Genomic DNA, 20,012 nt, shown 5'->3' with positions numbered 1-20,012 from the left:
TTGGTGGACCATCTCTTGGAACTCCACAGTGGGTGCAAAGATAGTCTCCAGTTCTGCAGTTTGGTACTCAGCCATGATAGGCAATTAATCCTCTCTTCCCTTCCCCTCTTCTGTTCTTTTATTCATCATAAAATTTCTAATTGCTTCAAGAAGCGATTTCTCTAGGCATAGGAGCACCTACCTTCACTACACAGTCCTGATTCATCTGTGAAATGAATATATATATATATGTATATGAACAAAATATGTGCATATATTTGCATAACCAATACCTGGAAGGTAATATATATTTATGAACAGCACCAATTCACTAATTCAGGTGGCACATAATTTTTTTGTTCCAGTGATTTGCATGCTATGTGTTATGTACATTTAAAAAACACATGTAAGTTTTATAAAAAACTAGCAGTAAACAGGGTTCTTTCTAGTGAAAGAGGGAAAGGGAGACTTTGCTTTTGGGTTACAATATATGGTTAGGCAGTTATGCTAGAAATGTATACATGCCTGGGATCCTTCTTTGGCACAGAGTGGCCTGTATTTGTACTATTAGTCTCCTAGCCTGAAAAACAGGGTGGGTACATCCAAACTGCTAACTGGGAATGGTCCCCGGTCTGTGCTGATTCCCGAACTGTGTCCAGGATGTGGCTGGGAGAGCGCCAGCTGGCTGCAGCCGAAACTATAACAGGAACCATTTAACAGGACTGGCGATCAAGTTCCCATCCCTGGGAACATTCCCTGGCACCGTTCAATTAGCTAGGATAGATGTAGTCCAAAAGTCTAAACTAATTACCATGAAAAGAGACAGTAATTCAATGATGGTGTTTCATTGCCATATGTTGGCATCTTTGGGGTCTGGAGAGAAAATAAAACCATCCTAAGGAAAACTTCACTAAAGGAAAGCTCTGAAAGGCAATTGCAATAGGGAAACAATTTCAGGCATCACTTATGACACTGTCAGAGCCATGAAGATGAGCAAGGGAAGGAAAATGAGCCCATAAGAAGAGGGTATGACAAAACTGTGCTACCCTTCCTTCCCTCCTTGCTATTTCAATAGAAGGGAAATACGTTAAAGAATGGAAGAAGAAAAACATTCAGTTACAACGATGTGCTGCTTTCTTTAAGAACACCCTTTGAATGATGTATTGGATTTCATGGATTGCTGGACTATAGAGTTAACCACATCCTATTCCATAGGAAGAGCTCAGATCAGCTCCCAGCTAAAGCAGATTTCAAGATCTAGTATCCTGAGACTGCATCCAGGACACAGTTGTTAGGAATGTTTACAAGAAACAAAAACATGTTATTAAGAAACCTCACCAGGAAAGGCAAGTGTGCCACAGACATGCTGGGGCCCTGTAAAAGCCAAATATTTCCAGTGAAATGGCAACTGTAAATGATAAATCCCACTTCAGGTTGAACTATTTTCCTTATACGCACAGATAAATACAACTATCTGTGTTTTAGAGCTAAATATCAACTAGTCCTACCCCAGCATGGATTTTCCAAATAGATAAAGTAATCTATCTTCTTGTCACAATTATTTGGCATAGCATATGTAGTGGATCATGGAAGAAGGAAAACACTGTTCCATGACACTATTGATATTGCATCCCTATCTGCTAGACCAAGGCCAGCAAATGACTGAATCATGAGAAGCCACTGCATCAGCAAGGAGGTAAAAAACTTTTGCAAAGGCCATTTCTTGCACTATGGCTCTACCCATTATCAAGTACTGGACGTCCTTTGAAAATGGACTGAACTCCAAAGGTAGAGGCAGAGTGCAAATTCTTTCCATGTTTACAGGGACACTAGCTGGGATATGACAAATGTCTGATCCTTCTCCTATTAAATGGAAAATATTTACCTACTGACCTCCTCAAACATAGCTCAACAGTGAAAAGAGTACTAGTTATAACCACTTTCTCACTGGATGGAAAATGTACATGTAGGACACAATGGACACAAAAGTAACTTGATTGCACCTCAACCAGTTTTCCTTTACCTGGACAAATACAAAATGTGCCTAAAATGATTGCATCTCAGATGTGCCTCACTGCCCACTTGTATCTTGTTGTAAGGAGAAGTTGTCAGAACATGATCTATATACCCTGTTAGCTTTAACCAACTTCCATTCACTAAATTGTGGGAGATAGATAAAGGTCAATTGGTGGCTGAGAAAATTGAGTTTAATCACAAGCCACCTAAGTGAGGAAAGACATTACCATCTGGCATTATATAGTACATTAAACTGACTCTTCTCTGGCCTGTAAAGGTCATTATGCATTGTATGGCAAAGGCTGTACTGTGGAAATGCTAATTGATTTTTAATATTGGCTGCTGGTTTTCCTGTAGAGGGTGTCAAGTGCCTCTTGGGAGTACTTAGAGGGGTGCATTAGGAAGAGTGCTGTCAGCAAGTCAAGGGAGGTGATCCTGCTCAGCCCTGGTGAGGCCACACATGGAGAGCTGTGTCCAGTTCTGGGCTCCTCAGTACAAGAGGGACGTAGAACTACTGGACTGAGTCCAGAGGAGGGTTACGAAGATGATTAGGGGACTGGAGCATCTCTTTCATCAGGAAAGGATGAGAGAGCTGGGGTTGTTTAGCCTGGAGAAGAGAAGACTAAGAAGACTAAGATCTTATATCAATGTATACAAATATCTTCAGGGAAGGTGTCAAGAGGATGGGGCCAGACTCTTTTCAGTGGTGCCCAGTGACCTGATAAGAGGCAACGGACACAAACTGAAACAGAAACCATTTTTTTCTAGGGAAAGAAACCTCTGCCTAGATGGTGATGCCTTCCATTCTGTAAGGAAGCCAGTTGATAAACTCATTTAGCATTTACATACATATAACCTGCTTCTGATTGTCATCTTCAACGGCATGAAATGCTTTGGGATCACACATGATTACTGAATGCATGCAAAGCCCAAATCTTCCCAGTGCCTTTTAGTAAGAGTCAGCTACATTTCAAGGAAATCCTGAAAGAAAAAGTACATGACTGGAAGAATGTGTTTGCCAGGGCTCTGGTATGGAAGACTGCCTGACTTATAAAGATGGACTTCAATAACAGAAGAAATTCCTGGCATGGCATTGGCAAATTTCTGTGTTCGTAATGCCCTCAGCCCTAAAATGAATTCTGGAAGGCTAATCATCATCTCTATTAGATCATTAGCATGTAGGAACAGAACTTCTCTATATCAGAAGTGTATATTTATAGAAAGAAAATAAAAAAAAAAAAAAAGGAAAGGAAAGGAAAAAAAAAGTGTTTCAGCTTTCAAACTAGGACTTCTTTAAATGACACTTCCAGTAGTTTAGACAACATTACCATTTATGTTGAACTTGTCACAGTTTTGCAGAAATGCTCAAAATGAGGAAAAAAAATGAAAAGGAAATGAAAAATCACTACCAGAGCTTAAAATGAAGAGAGGAAAACAAAAGACAGTTTATTCCCAGCGCAATCCAAGCTCCTTTTTGTCAGATTTAAAGAATTTTATCCAATTTCCCCATTAATCAGCCGATGAAGGGGACCCACATTCTGACGTGAAGCATAAGATAATGTCAACATTATTTGCAAACTGCTACATTACAGTGACAGCCTAATGTTTATTACTGTCAAATTACTGTCATTTTAGTAAAAAGACCAAAAGAACTGGCTTTGCTAAGCACAGCTCTCAGTCCCACTAGAATAGTGAAGCTGCTCCCTCTTCCCCTGTGCTGTTCTCTGTGACGGAGCACAGCATATCCATTCCCCTGTTCAGACAGCTCTGTGAACATGCAAGCTAATGAACGATTCAGGGACTTTTAAATACCATGGAACCTTTTTATCTGAATCACCCTTTGTTTTTTGATATTTTTTTTGTCCCTTGAAATATTTATATGTATTACCACTACAGCTTATTTTCCTATTAGCTATTCTCCCTGTAGCATTTGGGCTTGTTAGTGACAGATTCTGCAAGCCTTACACCATTTTAAGAAACCTTTTTTTTTTTTTTTTTCTGTGTCAGTTCTGGCACTTGTAGAGTTGCACGCTATGCAATTTCAGAAAGTATATCAGTGCATAACCTCCTAGATTTGCATCTACTACTCAAAAAATGTCATATTCTCATCACCTGCAATTTTCTAGTACAAAATGAAAACACTTGGTAACAGATCTGGGCTAATTCCTTCTGTAGACTTGCATGCAAACACCTTAACTTTTTTGGCTGTGTTAAGAAGAGCACAGCAGAAGCTGTAAGCTGGAGATGGTAAAATCCAACCTTGAAATCAGTGATGGTTTCCTAGAAGTAGTATTGCTAAGAGCAGATACAATGCTTACACAAGAAAAGGAAGGGCAGTCACTGGCTTCTGGGGCCTTTTAAAAAAGGTTTGAGGTCCCTCTATCCAGCTTTGAAAAGAATTATTGGATTTGTATTTTTTGTGGGAGAAAGAGCAGCTGAGTTTCCTCTGTTGAATGACTATGGGTGCTGCTAGGAGGAATAGAATTTCTTGTGCTGCCTTCAATGTATTTATGACACAGTAGTTTAGCTAATGGTTATTCTTTCTTGCAGTTGAACTTCGCATGTCAGATTATCACCTACAAAGGTCAGAAGATATTTTTTCTCTCAACTATGTACTTAAAAAAAAAAAAAAAAAAAAGCATCAGAAGTACATCTTGTACTGTGCTCCACTGGTTTGTGTCCACAGAACCACTCTGCTTGGTGTGACCCTTGCCTCCAGTGTTTGCTTTTACAGCTAATAATGAGCAAACTGCAATTAGCAGTGGTTCAAACGAGAGTTAGAATGATCGGTTAAAATTTTCAGAAAAAAGAAAATAAACTCAGGACATGCCTCTGTACACATAGGTGAATACACTGTAAAAATACACATGAAATAGCAAGCCCTGTAGATAGAGACTTTAATATGGCAGGTGGGAAACAGAAAACGTGGAAGTGAGCTGAGGGTTAAGAGCAATTTGCTGTGTCTGTCACTGGGAGATGCTAAGTATTCCTAGCTATAATACTATCATCCTCCAGTCCAGCTGAGCGTCCAAACCAGGCACCATTCATCTCAGAATTTTAGTAGCTTATTACCAGATGAAGCTCAAGTTTGTGGAATTAACCACTGCAAAACAGAAACAAAAGAAACTGTTAGATACCTGCACACAAGAAACGCATGCCTTCTTCCACAATGTTCAATTGCCTGTTCATCAGAGGATCTAATATAAAATGTAATGACTTTTAATTGACCCATTTTAAATTTGTCTTTGGTTCATTTGCATTCATTATCCATTGTCCACCATTTAGAGAAGTACTTCACCTCATCCAAGACAGTGAAGACCATCCCTTGCCCTGGTTGTGAGGCATAACCCTTCTCACGTCAGATATCTGTTCCACACTGTGAAGATGCTTCTGATCCCCACTTGCAGCAGATCTCCTACTAAAAAAGTAAGGCTGCCAAGATAAAGTGGGCTATGGAGATGACAGAGCAGGAAAGAGCACAGAGATTCCGTGTGTGAAGAGCTTTTCTTAGATGAATTGCATGTACACAGGGATTGTTTGCTTATTACCTAATTTTACCAAAACACTTAGGTCATATCTTCTTGTATAAACTGTGGAAGTCCGCTTAAAAATTACAGTAGGAATAAGCACAAACTCATACTAAATATAACTCATTACAAGAACAGGCAAAGGGAGCACATCCGGTAAAATATGAAGGTGTTGGTTTTTTATTAATTTTAAATACAAATGACCTCCAGAACACTGAAATTTAATTGCAAACATTCAATCTGATTAGTAAATCTAAAAGTCTGTTTCTTCCAGAAAAGGTCATTAAATTATTTTTTGGAGGTGTGGGGAGATGAAAAGAACTAGTCCTCTGGCAGGGATATAATAATTTAAGGCCACATCCCTACCAATACCTAAATCATGACTCCTAAATCTGCAGATGTCTGAAAAAGATTTTAAAGTCAAATAAGGCAGAAGAGTAGCAGCTCTTTACTCCCAGGGAATTTCACATGCCTGAAGAACAGCAGTTGCTTTGTCTTCTGCTGAAATGCAGCTCTCTCTGGGGTAGAGAGAAGCAGCTGTGCAACACCACATAGCGATGCCGCACAGGAACTTGACAGGAAAGGAAAAATTGCATGTGAAAGTACAGCAGTATCAGAAAGCTTGGTAGAAAACTGTGCAGTCATTACCCATTCAGATTATCAGGACAGAGATGGGAATTAAACTTCCTGTACCACAAGGTCTTTAAACACCCCTGTGTGGTAAAGCTTGAAGTTTGATATCTTATTTAAAGCTGCCCACCACATATAGTGCCCTTTGCTCTGATAACTTATGCTGTACAAGTGTCATACGTGCAGATAGATTTTCACGGAGAAGCAACATTTGGTTATAGACTGATTTTGCTTGTGCCTAATAACATAAGCTGTTTCCAAAAAAGGTTAAAAAAAAAAAAAAAAAAAAAAGGAAGAAGAAAAAAAAAGGCAGCAATCCAAATATGAGTAAATATGATTCAAAAGCTATACAACCCATTGAGTCAACAGGGACCTGAACTGAGATAATAAATACCTGACTCCAGACGGACATTAGAGGGCTTAGCAATATGGTTCATGTGCTTCTCAAAGGGGGAAAGTACAGGGTGAAAACTGAATGCAGTTACTGGAAATGTAAAAGAGAAATAAACAGCCCTACCAGAGGCTTGGGAGATGATTGGTTTGCTCATAAAGGAATTTTGTAAAATCTGCTTAGAGCATTAGTAAATGTAAAAGACATCCAAAGAAGGAATACCCAGGCAGTTCTGAGGCTCACAAATCATTGCTATAAACAGGAGGCAAGCGAGCTGTTATGACCTTCCATAGGTTTTGAGTCATCAAAGAGATGCCCATTTTGCACAGACACCCTCTGTATGATCTGCTTGGACAGTAAGAGTATACCAACCTCTCACTAAGTCAAGGATTTAGAACCAGTTAAGGAGATGCTTGTGAGTCCCACTGGAGGTCTGGTGTATAGCAAGGAGAAATCCAGCACCTGCAAAAACAAGGGAGTCAGATCTGCTCCTTTTTTCTGCTGCATACGGAGCCAAGGCCTGGCGTCCATACCAGCCATCTCTAGTCTTGTTCCGTAAGCAATACTTACATGACCTCAATCAGATGTCAGTGCATGAGATGGAAGCATGGACTGATCCAAATAAAACTCATCCAGAGGTCAATACCCCCCTACATACACACACATCCTTTTTTTTTTTTTTTTTTTTAAGCTTACTTCATCCCCCTGATACTACTGCAGCATAGTGTTGTACAATACCATAGCACTACCATAATGGCACAATACTGATCCCAGAGTACAGAATGCTGGTAAGTAAAGACAAACTCACGATCAAAAGTAATTTCAGAGCAGTAGGGCAGAGGACTGAGAAATAATAGATGTCCCCTTAGGCAGGGCACTTGTAGGACCAGCAGGAGATGTTTATACAGAAGGCCATGGGACACTGTTCATGGCTCTTCTGTTTCCATGTTGGAAACATCCAGACGGTGTCTATTGTAGATCACAAAGCGATGAAAATGTAATTTTAACAAAAGATTGAGTCTACTGCAAATATGCTTAAGGTGATGGATTGTGTGTCCGTGCCCAGGTCCTGGCAGGGGTTGCCCCATGTCAGACCCACGTGGTTCCAGATGGCTCCGATCGCCCCACGGCAGGGCCCAGCTGAGCCCACCACCAAGCTGGCAGCACCTCAGGGAAAACAGATTTCCGAAAGGGCAGAGCGGGCACAGGCCGAGGAGGAGGCCCAGGGCAAGGGAGAAGCAGCAGAGGGCCCAGGCCCCAGCAGGAGGAGGGCAGGAGGGGCTCCAGGCCCACAGGCAGCAGGGATTCCCCGGCAGCCCTGCAGAGCCCCCTCTGGAGCAATCTCCACCCTGCAGCCCGGGGAGGGCCCACGCCGCAGCAGGGGGACATTTCCTGAGGGAGCTGCGGCCATGGGGAGCCCCTGCAGGAGCAGGGTGTTCCTGAAGGGCTGCAGCCCGGGGCAGGGCCCCCGCTGGAACAGGGCCATGGGTGAGGAGGAAGGGGCAGCCAAGACGAGCTGGGGGGCTGAGTGCAGCCCCCATCCCATCCCATCCCATCCCTTGTGCCCCTGGGGGAGAGAGGTTGGGGATGAGTGGAACGTTGGACCTGGGGAAGGGGCAGGAAGGTGTGGTTTTAATGTTTTTCTTTGTTCTTATTTTGTAGATCTTTTTTAATTGCTGATAAATTAAATTAGTTTTCCCCAAGCTTATTTTGTTGATGATGGTAATTGGTAAGAGATCTGCCTATCTTATCTCAACCCACAAGCTTTTCCATCCTATTTCCTTCCCCGTCCTATTGAGGAGGGGAACATGAGAACAGCTGGGTGTGAGTTTTGTTGTTGGTGAAGGCTAACCCACCACATGGGACCAGGAAATCACCAATTTGTCTATGGATACTCCGATAAATCCAGCTGGTAAGACCCTCAGAATTTGATTCATGCCTTTCAACAGGACAAATTAAATAAGAAAAAAAAGTACCCCACCTTGTTTCAAAAGTTACCTTGCTCAAGAGATTTGACTTTTTTTTTTTTTTAATAGATAAATACAGCAGCCCTGATTTGCAAATAGGACTCCTATGGCAAACTCCTGAACTGCATTTGCTTCCAGACTGGAGACTTGTACTTTAGGGCAAGTAACTGTTAAAACCCAGGCTGTAAATCTTTTCAGATTTGCTCTGTCCTAATCAACCTATATTGCGTTATGGCCAGGTACTTAAAATTCTGACCATTGTTCAATTGAAAGATACAGATGGATCATGATGCCTGTCCTAAAATATAGCTAAGGCTTTTTAAATTTTAAAGCCCATTACACAGGGCTAATAGGAACAATACATTCACAGATACATGAAATAAGGCGGTGTTGTGTTCTGCTCACTGGATATGAAATGCTGCAGGTGCTCGAAAGAAAGTAAATAACAAATTGTAGTTGGCTAGGTTTATATATATATATAATGTACTAAGAAACTCTTTGAAAAAATAAATGCCTGTGTATAATTGAGAATGTTGCCTGCTCTTGAGATGTATCTGTAGTAGAACAAAAGATCTGCAGGGATGATTAATAAGTAGCACTGTTTCTCAAGCACTAGCTGATTAACAGCATTCCCACTTACACAATACTCTACTTGAATTAGCAGAACAGGGTATCGTCAGTGAATGACACTAATGGGACTGGTGGTGGAGTAGCATAAGGAAGTCAACCCTTTCCTGCTAACATAATCTGATTATCAGGAATTTATTTATAATCAGCTCACTTACAGTCTGTATTTGCACAAGAGAGAAGACAGAGGAGGGAACACAGACTTCATGTTTAGTGTGTTTATTCATTATTAAATTAATTATATTATTAAACTAACAACTTCAAGTTATTTCAACAGCAGTCATATGGGTCAGCTAAGCTCAGGCAAACAAACGAGACTTCGAGGATAGGAGGAGTTCTCCCATATTCCTTTTGCTAGCCAAATCATACCAAGCAGGCCTCTCTCTCCCTTTCTTCCACAGCTCCCTCTCACATCTGTCTATAGAGATAACAAAACCAACCACAGTTCAAACCTGAGATCATATTATGTGGGTCCAAAACACCTGAAGCACATAAGCCTGGTTATAAAGTGGAGGGATTTACATTCCCTGACACTGTAAATACCTTTGAAAACCTCACAGATTCTTACAGCATCCTTCAAGAATCGATCTGAGCTGCACTAAACAAAACTGTAATAATGGTCCCATGCCTGTTGGCTGAGGGAGAAGAAAAGTTGTGACTGTTACAATGACTGGCCTGAGGAGAAAAAGTAACAACAAGAAAGCATGTAGAATATTTTTAACCTTCTTACATATTTTAACAGAAATCAAAGGAAAAAGGACCTCTCCAGTTTTAGATTCCTTCCGGCTACCTGGAGTTGGGTAGACATTGAGTAATTGATTAATCTAGTGTAGTAGGTAATGAAAATTAAAGGAATATCTGAGGGAAGATCCTGCCCCCCTACCCTACTGCTCCCCTGCTGCCCCCCCCCCCCCCCCCCCCCCCCCCCCCCCCGTTTTTTTTCTCTGCCATGTATGAAATCAAAAATATAAAGCAGAAAATTTATTTTCTTGATGCCTGGAAAAAGGCAAATTACATGTCCAACATGAAGAATGAGTATCTGGGGAACTACAGGCTGGCTGGCCTAGCCTTAGTCTCTGGGAAGGTTATGGAGTAAATCTATGCAGAAGTACATGTTCACAGAAGCATGCCAAGGACAAGAAGGTGACTTGGAAGAGCTAGTGTGAATGTACCAAGGGCAAATCACACCTGACCAGCCTGGTTGCCTTCTGTGGTGAGATGACTGGCATGGTAGACTTGGGAAGTGCAGTCAATATCATGCACTTTGACAAGAGAGGTTGGATGGGACCTCTGGAAATCATCTTGCTCAACCCCTCTGCTCAAGCAAAGTCACCTAGAGCAAGTTGTCCAGGACTATGTTAATTGAGAGAAATACAGCTTGTGCAAACATTAGGGAGTTCTGAGTCAGTGTCATATTTTCTTGTTTCTACTTTTTTTATTATTTATTTATTTTTATTTTTGGTCAAAATGATTTTCTCATCTTTTGAGTGGCCTAGAAACACCGGACATGTCCTGAGAAAAGAGTATACTTTAAAAATATATATATTTGGAAAAAGATTTTGAAATAAGTTTATTTTGAAATGAAGTAATAACTCTATTCCAAACCCCCAAACCAATGTGGTTTTTGTTTGTTTGTTTGTTTGTTTTTCTGAGAAAAGTTGAGTTCTGAGGAATATCAAAATTATATAAATTCAATAAAAATAAAAGTCTTATTGGCACATACAGGATTATTCACTGGAAAATTGTGTCGATGGAAAATTTCAAGTTTGTTTTGGCTCCTTATCTGTATAGCACAAAAGGATCTACATGCATCACCTCTTACTTAACACAGTAGAATTTGAAAGTCTGCAGATTCCTCAGATGTTAAGAACCATGCAAGTGTACAGTCTTAGATTTCTATTAGTGAAAGCGCTGCATGTTTTCTTCTTCCTAGTTAAAAGATTTCCTATACATATTCCAATGTAGAACTAATCTTATTTATACAGCTCTGGATAACTGGATAAGTACAATGAAGGTTTTTATTTTCCTTCTATGCAGCATCTAATAGTTATTACTGTGGGCTAGACACTAATATTTTAGGCACTAGGCTGAAACAGGAAATATTTTACTTTCTTAGTGCTAAGTTTTTATGCATAGAAATTCAACTACATTTTCTAGTCTCTAGACTTTCATTTAGCCAATCCCATTTAAAACTTCCCTTTGAGCAGCAACTAACATTTATACATAACCATAAATTTCCTCTTGTATGAGTTGACTCGGCCAATATTCTAGCTAATCCTTAGATTTATTGTGCTCAGAGATGTAGCCATGTTTAACAGAAGGCTCTAGAAACAAACACTGGGTATTAAAATGTCCTGATAAATACATATGCCAAGAAGGCTACGTCACAGGAACATTCGGAGTGGAAGCCATCAAAAGACAGCCCTTTTCTGCTTACATTAAGGAGAGCATAAACCCTGGATGGAAGGACAGAAGAAAGGAAGGATGGGAGGCAACAACATGGTTATATACACATCTCTCACCTATTCCTACTTTGAAAAGCTCCTTCTATACTGTGTACCAAACCACATCTTCCACCCACATTACTATGAGAGCTGTCTTTTGTGATTTTCTCCAAGTTTCTGTTTATTTCCAGACTGCATTGATTGCCACGGTTTTCAAGGTATCAACAAAGCTGGATTTGGAACAGAAATTTAAGTGGGAGTTACCATGCTTCACTTCATACATCTAAAGTTTCAACATCCAAATGAGTTTAACCACCCACAAGAGTCAAGGGGAAAGAGCCAGGTGCTTTCAGAGGATGAGACACCTGATCCCAATGTACTTCTGTCTCAAATAAAATGAGTTAATATTTTTGGGTTGCTTCTCTTGGTTGACTATAAGGGGAGCCTGGGCAACCAGTCTAGAGTTTGTCATCTGAGTTTTAGATACATAAATCAGAACTGAAAAACCTGCCCTATTTTTTTTCTTTAACAAAATTTACAGACTTTTGTTAAATTAATAAGTACATGTTTTTTTCTCCTTTAATTTTAAAAAGCATAATTCATAGCGTATGGTATTTCTAATTGTTTCTTGCATGAGGAACAGCAGATTTGTTGGTATGTTAGTAACAGTAAATACTGGCTTACCATGGCTTTTACTATTCGCAAGAGCAGTAAGAGACGTGGAAATATTATATTTTTAATATATAGAAATAGATAATTCATTTTTGTTAATAAAATGTATTTTTATAATCTCAAACCTCAGATTATTCCATCAGCTTGTAAAGCAGAAAGAAAAAAAAAAAACTTTTTTGTGAAGGTTTTAATTTTTATACAGTCATCACACATCCACAAGTTCAGTTCAGACAGTTATTAGATCATTCAATCTAGGGTCCTATGTAGGAAAAAACAGTGAAGCCTGTTCTCCTTTATGGAGCTTGCTGCTGTGGTTAATCACTCTTCGTTTGAGCCTAATTTCACATTTGAAACTGCAGGGCTTACACCCAGCATTAGTTCTTACTTTTTTTCACTACTAGATTAGAGTCATTTAGTACTTGTTATTTTATCCTTGTGCAAGCAATTATAAACCATAATCAAGCTTTCTAAGTCTTTCACAGTAAGATATCTTCTATCCTTTGAATTATTCTTCTGAAGAGCACTTACCAAATACATTAAATTATGTACACATGCATATAAATATTATTCAGGAGTACACAAAGTGACCTTTCAAAGGGATACTGATTGTGGCATTTACAAAAATTGTCTGCTTATACTTTTGAAAGCTACCACCAAAAAGTACTGAAGTTATTAGTACTACGTGAGTGATTCCAATGCCAGACTAGCTAAGAAAAAAAAAATGGTAAATTATCACAGACCATGCTTGGACCCCACGTTTTACTCTTACAGGATATCCCCCTCTGATCTAGGACACACCACTTCAAATTCCACACATCAAATATGTCTAAATCAAGAGTGAACTCCAGGGAATCATTGTTGGAATACTGTGTGCCAAAAAAACCTACAATGTTTTAAAGATTAGCAACTATTGATTGTATGGCTTCCCCAGCTGGCTCAGAGAAGCTGTGCTCTACAACATGGAGGCTTTTTTCTTCCATTTCAGAGTTGGAAATACAAAATGGCTTTTAGTATATAGATTGATTTTTTAATAACCTATTTTTCCTCATCTAGAGTTTCCTGTTGTTTAATATACTATTACTTTCTACTTTCATTTCTTCAAATCTGTAATGAATGTAATAAAAAAGTAAGTGCAACTCACAATCGCCACCATAAAGCATATCAAGAAACTTCACCACAATTCCTTATACATTTATCCCACAACTCATTCAAGAGGAATAACTACTAGAGGATCATCTCTGCTTTCTTGACTTCTACTGAAGTGTATCAGTCTCAGAGGATCTCTATTGCTAATAGAACAATAACATAGTCTGCAAGTGTATCAAGAAAAAACAAAGTGTACTTTTCTTATTAATATGCTGTACAACTGAGGAAATCATCACTGGAATATTTTAAATGTCCAATGAAGGTTTCTGTTCAAACAAACTGAAGTTTCTTTGAGAGTGAGAAGTGAGAGGCTCAAGTGCAGTAAAAAAAAAAAAAAAAGGAAACTGTAAACTAAACAAAGTAAGGTTAATTTTCACATTTGGATATTTCTGATCATGAAAGTCAGATGACTTCCAAAATGCACATAAGCAGTATTTACCATAGTTCATACTTGGCCCTCTCATTTGCTTTAAAGTCTGTGATCAGCGGTCCTGAAGGGCCTTATAAAACAATTTTTAAAACAGAAAATACTCATATTGCAATATGAACATTGCAAAATCTTACAGTAGAAGCCTAAAGTCCATGAATGTACGTTTAGCAGAGTAACTCTATAGCAGTCTATTACCATCGCAGGCAAGCTAATCCACATCTATGGAGTTATGAGCTGGCAGTTTGCATTATCAGGTGAACAAATTTCAAAACAAATGCATTTTCCTTCTTTTTAATACAACGGTGACTTTTGTGGAGGTTAAGTCTGCATATTTTCCCTCAATAGGAAATACACAAGAAACAGCTACTTCTGCATTAAAAAACAAACAAACAAACAAACAAAAAAAAAACACTACCACCACTAAAGAACCAAAAACAAAACAACCCCCCCCCCCAATAAATAAATAAATAAATAAATAAAATAAAAAGACTATTTATCAAATGAAAAAAAAAATGGCAGTGTTCCATCTTTGTGAGATGCTTACGGGGTCAGGATCTTTCACAAGCAGATCAACAGTATTAGCACAAGTTGCCACTTACTCTTTTGCCTCAGAAATCAATGAACCCCTGAGCTTGTAGGCTGCTGCCTGAGTCAGCATTTGGAGCAGTTCACTAGGTTTTGAGCAGGAGGGAAAAATTATTCTAGGATCAGTAAAAACCGTTCCTTTTGACTCCACAGAACGGTCATCATTTCACGTCAGGTGCAATTCTTCTCTCTTGTTTTAAATTTTAGTAAGAATATAAAGATAATACTGTTTAAGCTATGTCACGCCAAATGGTTCTATGCATAAAGAACTGTGGATAAGTGTTTAGCTTTGCAAAAGCAGAAAGTGAACTCCATGGACTGATTCACATTTGATTTCTCTCAGGGTGGTAAGAGCGGAACCTTGTTTAGTCAGGAATTCTAGCACAGTAGCTTTCTATCTTGAAATAGCATGAGTTATTTTGATTTGTGGATGTAAAGATTCCTGAGAAAATTTATCCCATATCCTAATTAAATCTAAATTATTTTAATTTCATAAATCCCAAGTACATCTTTGACTGAAAGCTGGAAATTTCCATTAAGCTTCTTCCCTAATTTGATATTTTTAGTAACGTCACCATTTCAGACTTAATACTTTCCAATAAGGAGGCTAAAAAAGAACTATGCAGCACAGCAGCTTTATTTCTGCCCTTGGCTAAAGTTTCTAAGCATTTTAAAAATCCAAGTTAGCAGAGATGTTCTCTCAGCTTGCAGTCGTAGAGAGAGCCTGCCTGAAGACAAGGGTCAATGCACTGCAAACACATTCAAGTATCTGAGAGTGCACAAACATTTATCATCTTAGCAATACGTGCTTTAACACTAACTACCTTCAATAATTTCCATTACCAAAGGGGTTTTTCTTCCCATTAAACAATTGCAGCTGTCTTGGAAAAAAAAATGCTGAGCTAGTGAAAATAATTCTCAGCCCCTTCAACCAATTAATCTTTTTCATAAACTTGAAGCCAAAGATAGAGTCTGATTCTTGGTTGTGAATTTGCTTGGCTGTGGCAGCCCTGAGGTTGTTGGATATTGGTAACTGGGAAATTCTATCATTCAATGACAGATGTAATCCTCTTTATCAGTATATTATGTGTATTTTTAACTTTATAACTTTTTATTTTCATCTTTAAATTTTCCATTCTTTTACCCAGAAAGATGAGAAGTTCCAACTTGAATAGTATGCTCTGAAACATTCTTTAGAAAGAAGGATGACCATGGTTTGTTCTAATTCATACAGTTATAGACTATTATTTCATAAATTTATGTACCTAAGTAATGGCGGGAGACCCCCACTTTTACATGTCCAAGTACACTATTGGAAAGACTGTGAAGCAGACTGAAGCTGAAGGCTCATGTCCTTGCTCCAAACCTTTAAGAAAGGTGATGGTACAAACTGTTATCGTAGAACTGGAGAAAGGATGCAGCCTTTCCTTCCAATGCACATACACGCTCTCTTGAAGTGAGTGATGAAAATTTTCCCCCTTTCAACAAGACCCAGATTTCACTTAGAAGAGATCACAAGAAATACACAACCCCACTTATTAATAAAACCCAGCGGAAACGAAGCCCAGAATTCAGAGAACAAACAGGTTTTTAGTGAAATCAAGCAAACTATGTGCAAGACAAACAGGCAGATAGCCTGCGGCTAACCCACTTTGACTTGACTGTATCAGTTTCTATGTTAGTCTACTCAGTATTTAGAAAAGATCAACATTATTGGAAATTCTAGGTAGCTTTGATAGTGACACATATTAAAATAAGTTATGCCAGCAAAACATTTCAATATCAATACTAGGAAGCTTTGTTGTTGACTCTAGAGTGAAAGCTCAATACCTTACTCATTATATAGTTCATAGCAGTCCTCAAATTAGATTGTGTTGGTAATCCTACTGTCCAGTCTAAATTGTAGCAAGTGAAATTGCATTCTGCTTATCTAAATTCCAGCCCTCCCTGCCCAGGATCTACAGACAATTTTTACACTTGGCTAGCATTTAAAATGTTAGGTGCTGTTCCACACCACACTGTTCCTGCCTGTCAATGTGAAGGGAATCCATTATTATACATCTCTTGTGCTTACTCAAATGTTTTCAGATTTTGCTCTTACTTATTAAATATGTTATTTACTTATTTACTTACTTATTAAACATGTTATTTATTTACTATTAAATATGTTATTTATTTACTACTACATACATATATACATATATATACTACATACATATATAACATACTAAATATGTTATTTATTTACTATTTATTTACTATGTACTTATAGCTTGCTGTGGAAAACATTGCAGAAATGTAGTTGTAATACGGTGAGAGATGATGCCAGGGAAAATATTTCCTGATTGTGAGAGTAACTGATAAAAGCACCTTAAATGGATAGTGGTTCTTTTTGTTGTTGTTTTGTTTTTTTCAGTTTACTAAACATGGTATGTTACTCAAGACACTTGCATCAGTGCAAAGTTTAACATGAAATCTTAATTTTTCCCGTATCCCCATAAATTTCCAATCCATCCTTCAATAGTCAGTATACGGTATTAGAAAATAATATGCTGAAGAGGAGGCATTTGGTGTGAAGAAGTTATTAAGTGATATTGCTTATTTTCAAGATAAAAATAAATGTGGTAGACCCAGATTGTTTTTCTGAGGATGAATGAGTTTCAGTAAATACAAAAAGAAAAATACATCTGATGGAAACATAACTGAGGAATGAGACACACACTCTGCAAGAAATATTTAGGAAAAAACAAAATGAATTAAATTATCATAATTTTATTTGTTACAAATTATCACAATCACGATTAATATAAAACAGAGAAAGCATTGAGGAAACATAGCTGTAAGATACAAGATTAATCAAGGTGTAAAAGCCTCATCCAATACTACTACTAAAAAACTGTGTGTATCAGAGAAAACATCTCTATGCAAACACCAAGTGAAAGAGAATAAGCATCATAATATAATTGACAGGAATTAAAACACCTTCATGTTACACAACAAGTTTCTGAAGGAAATGGAAGTTGGAATATCATTTCTACCCATGAGTCTTGTTTTAAGTAGACCTGTTTATGATTAGTTAATATGAAAAGCTTCAGAATAAAACACCAATCTTCATTTTAATTTATTCATGTTGTTCATATATCAGACAAGCTATTTTGAAAAGCATATTTAAACTTTATGTCATGAGAATTCACACATGCTTATACTTGCTGTGTAAGGCTAAGGGGAATCACTAAAGGAACATGAAGTTGCATTATTGCTTTGTAACAGGAACTTAAATGGAAATACTTTATTGACCTCCAGATAAAACATTTTTTAGTCACTAAACAATTAATGATTTATATATACAATTATTTTAAAAAGTATACAACATTATACACTTTAAGGCTTTAATACAAGAAATACAGAACAGGATTTTCATACTCCGAAGACTGTCTCGTTGTTGCCTAGGCATACGGACAAGTACAATGCTCTAAGCAGTCCGTAATTAACATGGCAGAAGTTCCTGAAAAAGAGAAAACAGAATTTATTTGTATACATCCCAAGACTAGCTACTACTAATTCTCTGAAGACTGTCAGATTACAAGCAGTTGAATCAGGCAATAATGTATACAATAAATGTATGCAGATTTATGGAAACCATTGCAGAAACTGCTTTCATTGGAATTCAATGCAAGTGTGATAAAAGCTTCAATAAAGGCAAATTAATGATGTGATTATAAACATATTACTTGTCCAGTAACACAGCAACTGACTAGTGTAAGAATACTATTCTTACTAGAATGGATAAATGTTGCTAAATTGAAGTTTGTCACGATAAAATAAAAGCTGTCTTCTCTCTTTCTCTCTCCCTCTCCCCTGTTCCTCTCTACCTTCCTCCTTCTCTGATTAAGGCATCTTTTTAGATTTATTTTTCCCCCAGTTCAAAACCCAACAAATTTAATTTCATAGATTAGTCCAAAGAAAGAAAAAACAAAAATGAAATAGCTGAACACAATGCTAGTGCACATTATCTCAGAACTATCAAGTTTTATACTGCAAATTTGTAGTTTCTATGAATAGCTAGAATCAGCTGTTTTAAGTGGTATAAACATTCTTTTCTTGGGAGAAATAAAATGTGAGGCATTGAAAGAAGGAAGACTTACTGGATTTAAAATTCATACCACTATTATGTTCAATATCTATGCAGACTTTTTTTCTGAAATTTACCAAGTTTAGATCTTGCATCTCATTAAAAGAGCAAATAAACCAGGACTCAAATGATTAACTTTTCTGGCAAGGTGGGTCACAGCTACTCAGTAGGAACACTATAAGGCCAGAGATTACTCTGTCTTCTGTCAGATGCAGATCTGGCACATGCCCAAAGCCAACACTAGGATGGGTGTGCACTTAGTCATGTGAAGAATTTTCTTTTAATTAAATCGTGACCTGCAACATCCAGTTGCATGAGACCCTGTCAAACAATGGGAGTTGCAAACATCCTCTGCATGATTTGACAGGGACACCTGATTTCCACCCCACCCCCCCCCCAAGAGAAATTGCACATATCTCTGCTGATCCATCCATCCTCCATACAGAAGGCACCAAGGAAAGATGGCATCAAAACTACGAGTTGGATAAGCACTCCAGCAGGTTGAATTCACTTCTGATTCACTACTAGCTATCCCTGCTACTAGATATTTTAGTTTTAAGCCATCCAGTTTCATTGTATATGGTAAATATACAACTTAATATTTGCAAATGAAAACTTAATGATTTATGCAACTCATAATATTAAGTGATTTAGAAGTTGTCAATAGAAAGAAAGATTTAACCAGTGTCACTATTTATGTATATATGTATTTAAAAAAGATATTTATATTCTCAGATTTGCTCTAGCAGTTCTAGCAGTTCTAGCAGCTAGCCTTACTCTTGGTTATTTAATCTTTGCCCTTTGAGCCCCAGAGGGCAGGAATCCTCTCCAAGCTCTCCTAACCTTTCTAAAACCCTTTGCTTTAAACATTTACAGTAGTGTCAAAATTGTTCTAAAGCCATTTTGTATGTACAAAAAAATCCTTTGGCCTGTGACTGCAGACTCCTAAATTTACAGTTCTGTAGGGAAGCAGTACAATGTATGCAATATTTTGAAGTATAAAGCTCTAAAGTCCACTACAGGCTCTGAGATCATGAGGTTAGCAGGAAGAATTTCCATTCCAAGTAGAAAACAAAGAAAAAATCTGTACAAAGTACAGTTAAATTACTTCATAGAATTATAAGATCATTTAGGCTGGAAAAGATCTCTAAGATCATCAAGTCCAACTGTTAACCTAGCACTGCCAAGTCCGCCACTAAACTTTATGTATTGAATTCATCAGAAACAGTAAAACTAGGTCTATAGCTAATGTTTCTCAATGGACTTGTCCTCCATTTGTGCCAAAATCCACCTTGCATTTCATGCAGAAATGCTTGACTCAAAAAATCATTCTACAAAATGCTTTATTCAGGTTTGTAAAACCATTTCAGACCTGTCTGCTGACTAGATTTTTAAGTTCCCATTTGAACACTATTAGCATAAAATTACATTCATTTTCTTTTCTTTTTTTTCACATTCTTTTTCTT

The sequence above is a fragment of the Cygnus atratus genome, chromosome 2, assembly GCF_013377495.2.
Source record: "Cygnus atratus isolate AKBS03 ecotype Queensland, Australia chromosome 2, CAtr_DNAZoo_HiC_assembly, whole genome shotgun sequence".
Taxonomy (NCBI): domain Eukaryota; kingdom Metazoa; phylum Chordata; class Aves; order Anseriformes; family Anatidae; genus Cygnus; species Cygnus atratus.
The sequence above is the reverse complement of the archived record's forward strand: the minus strand, read 5'-3'. Positions refer to the sequence as shown.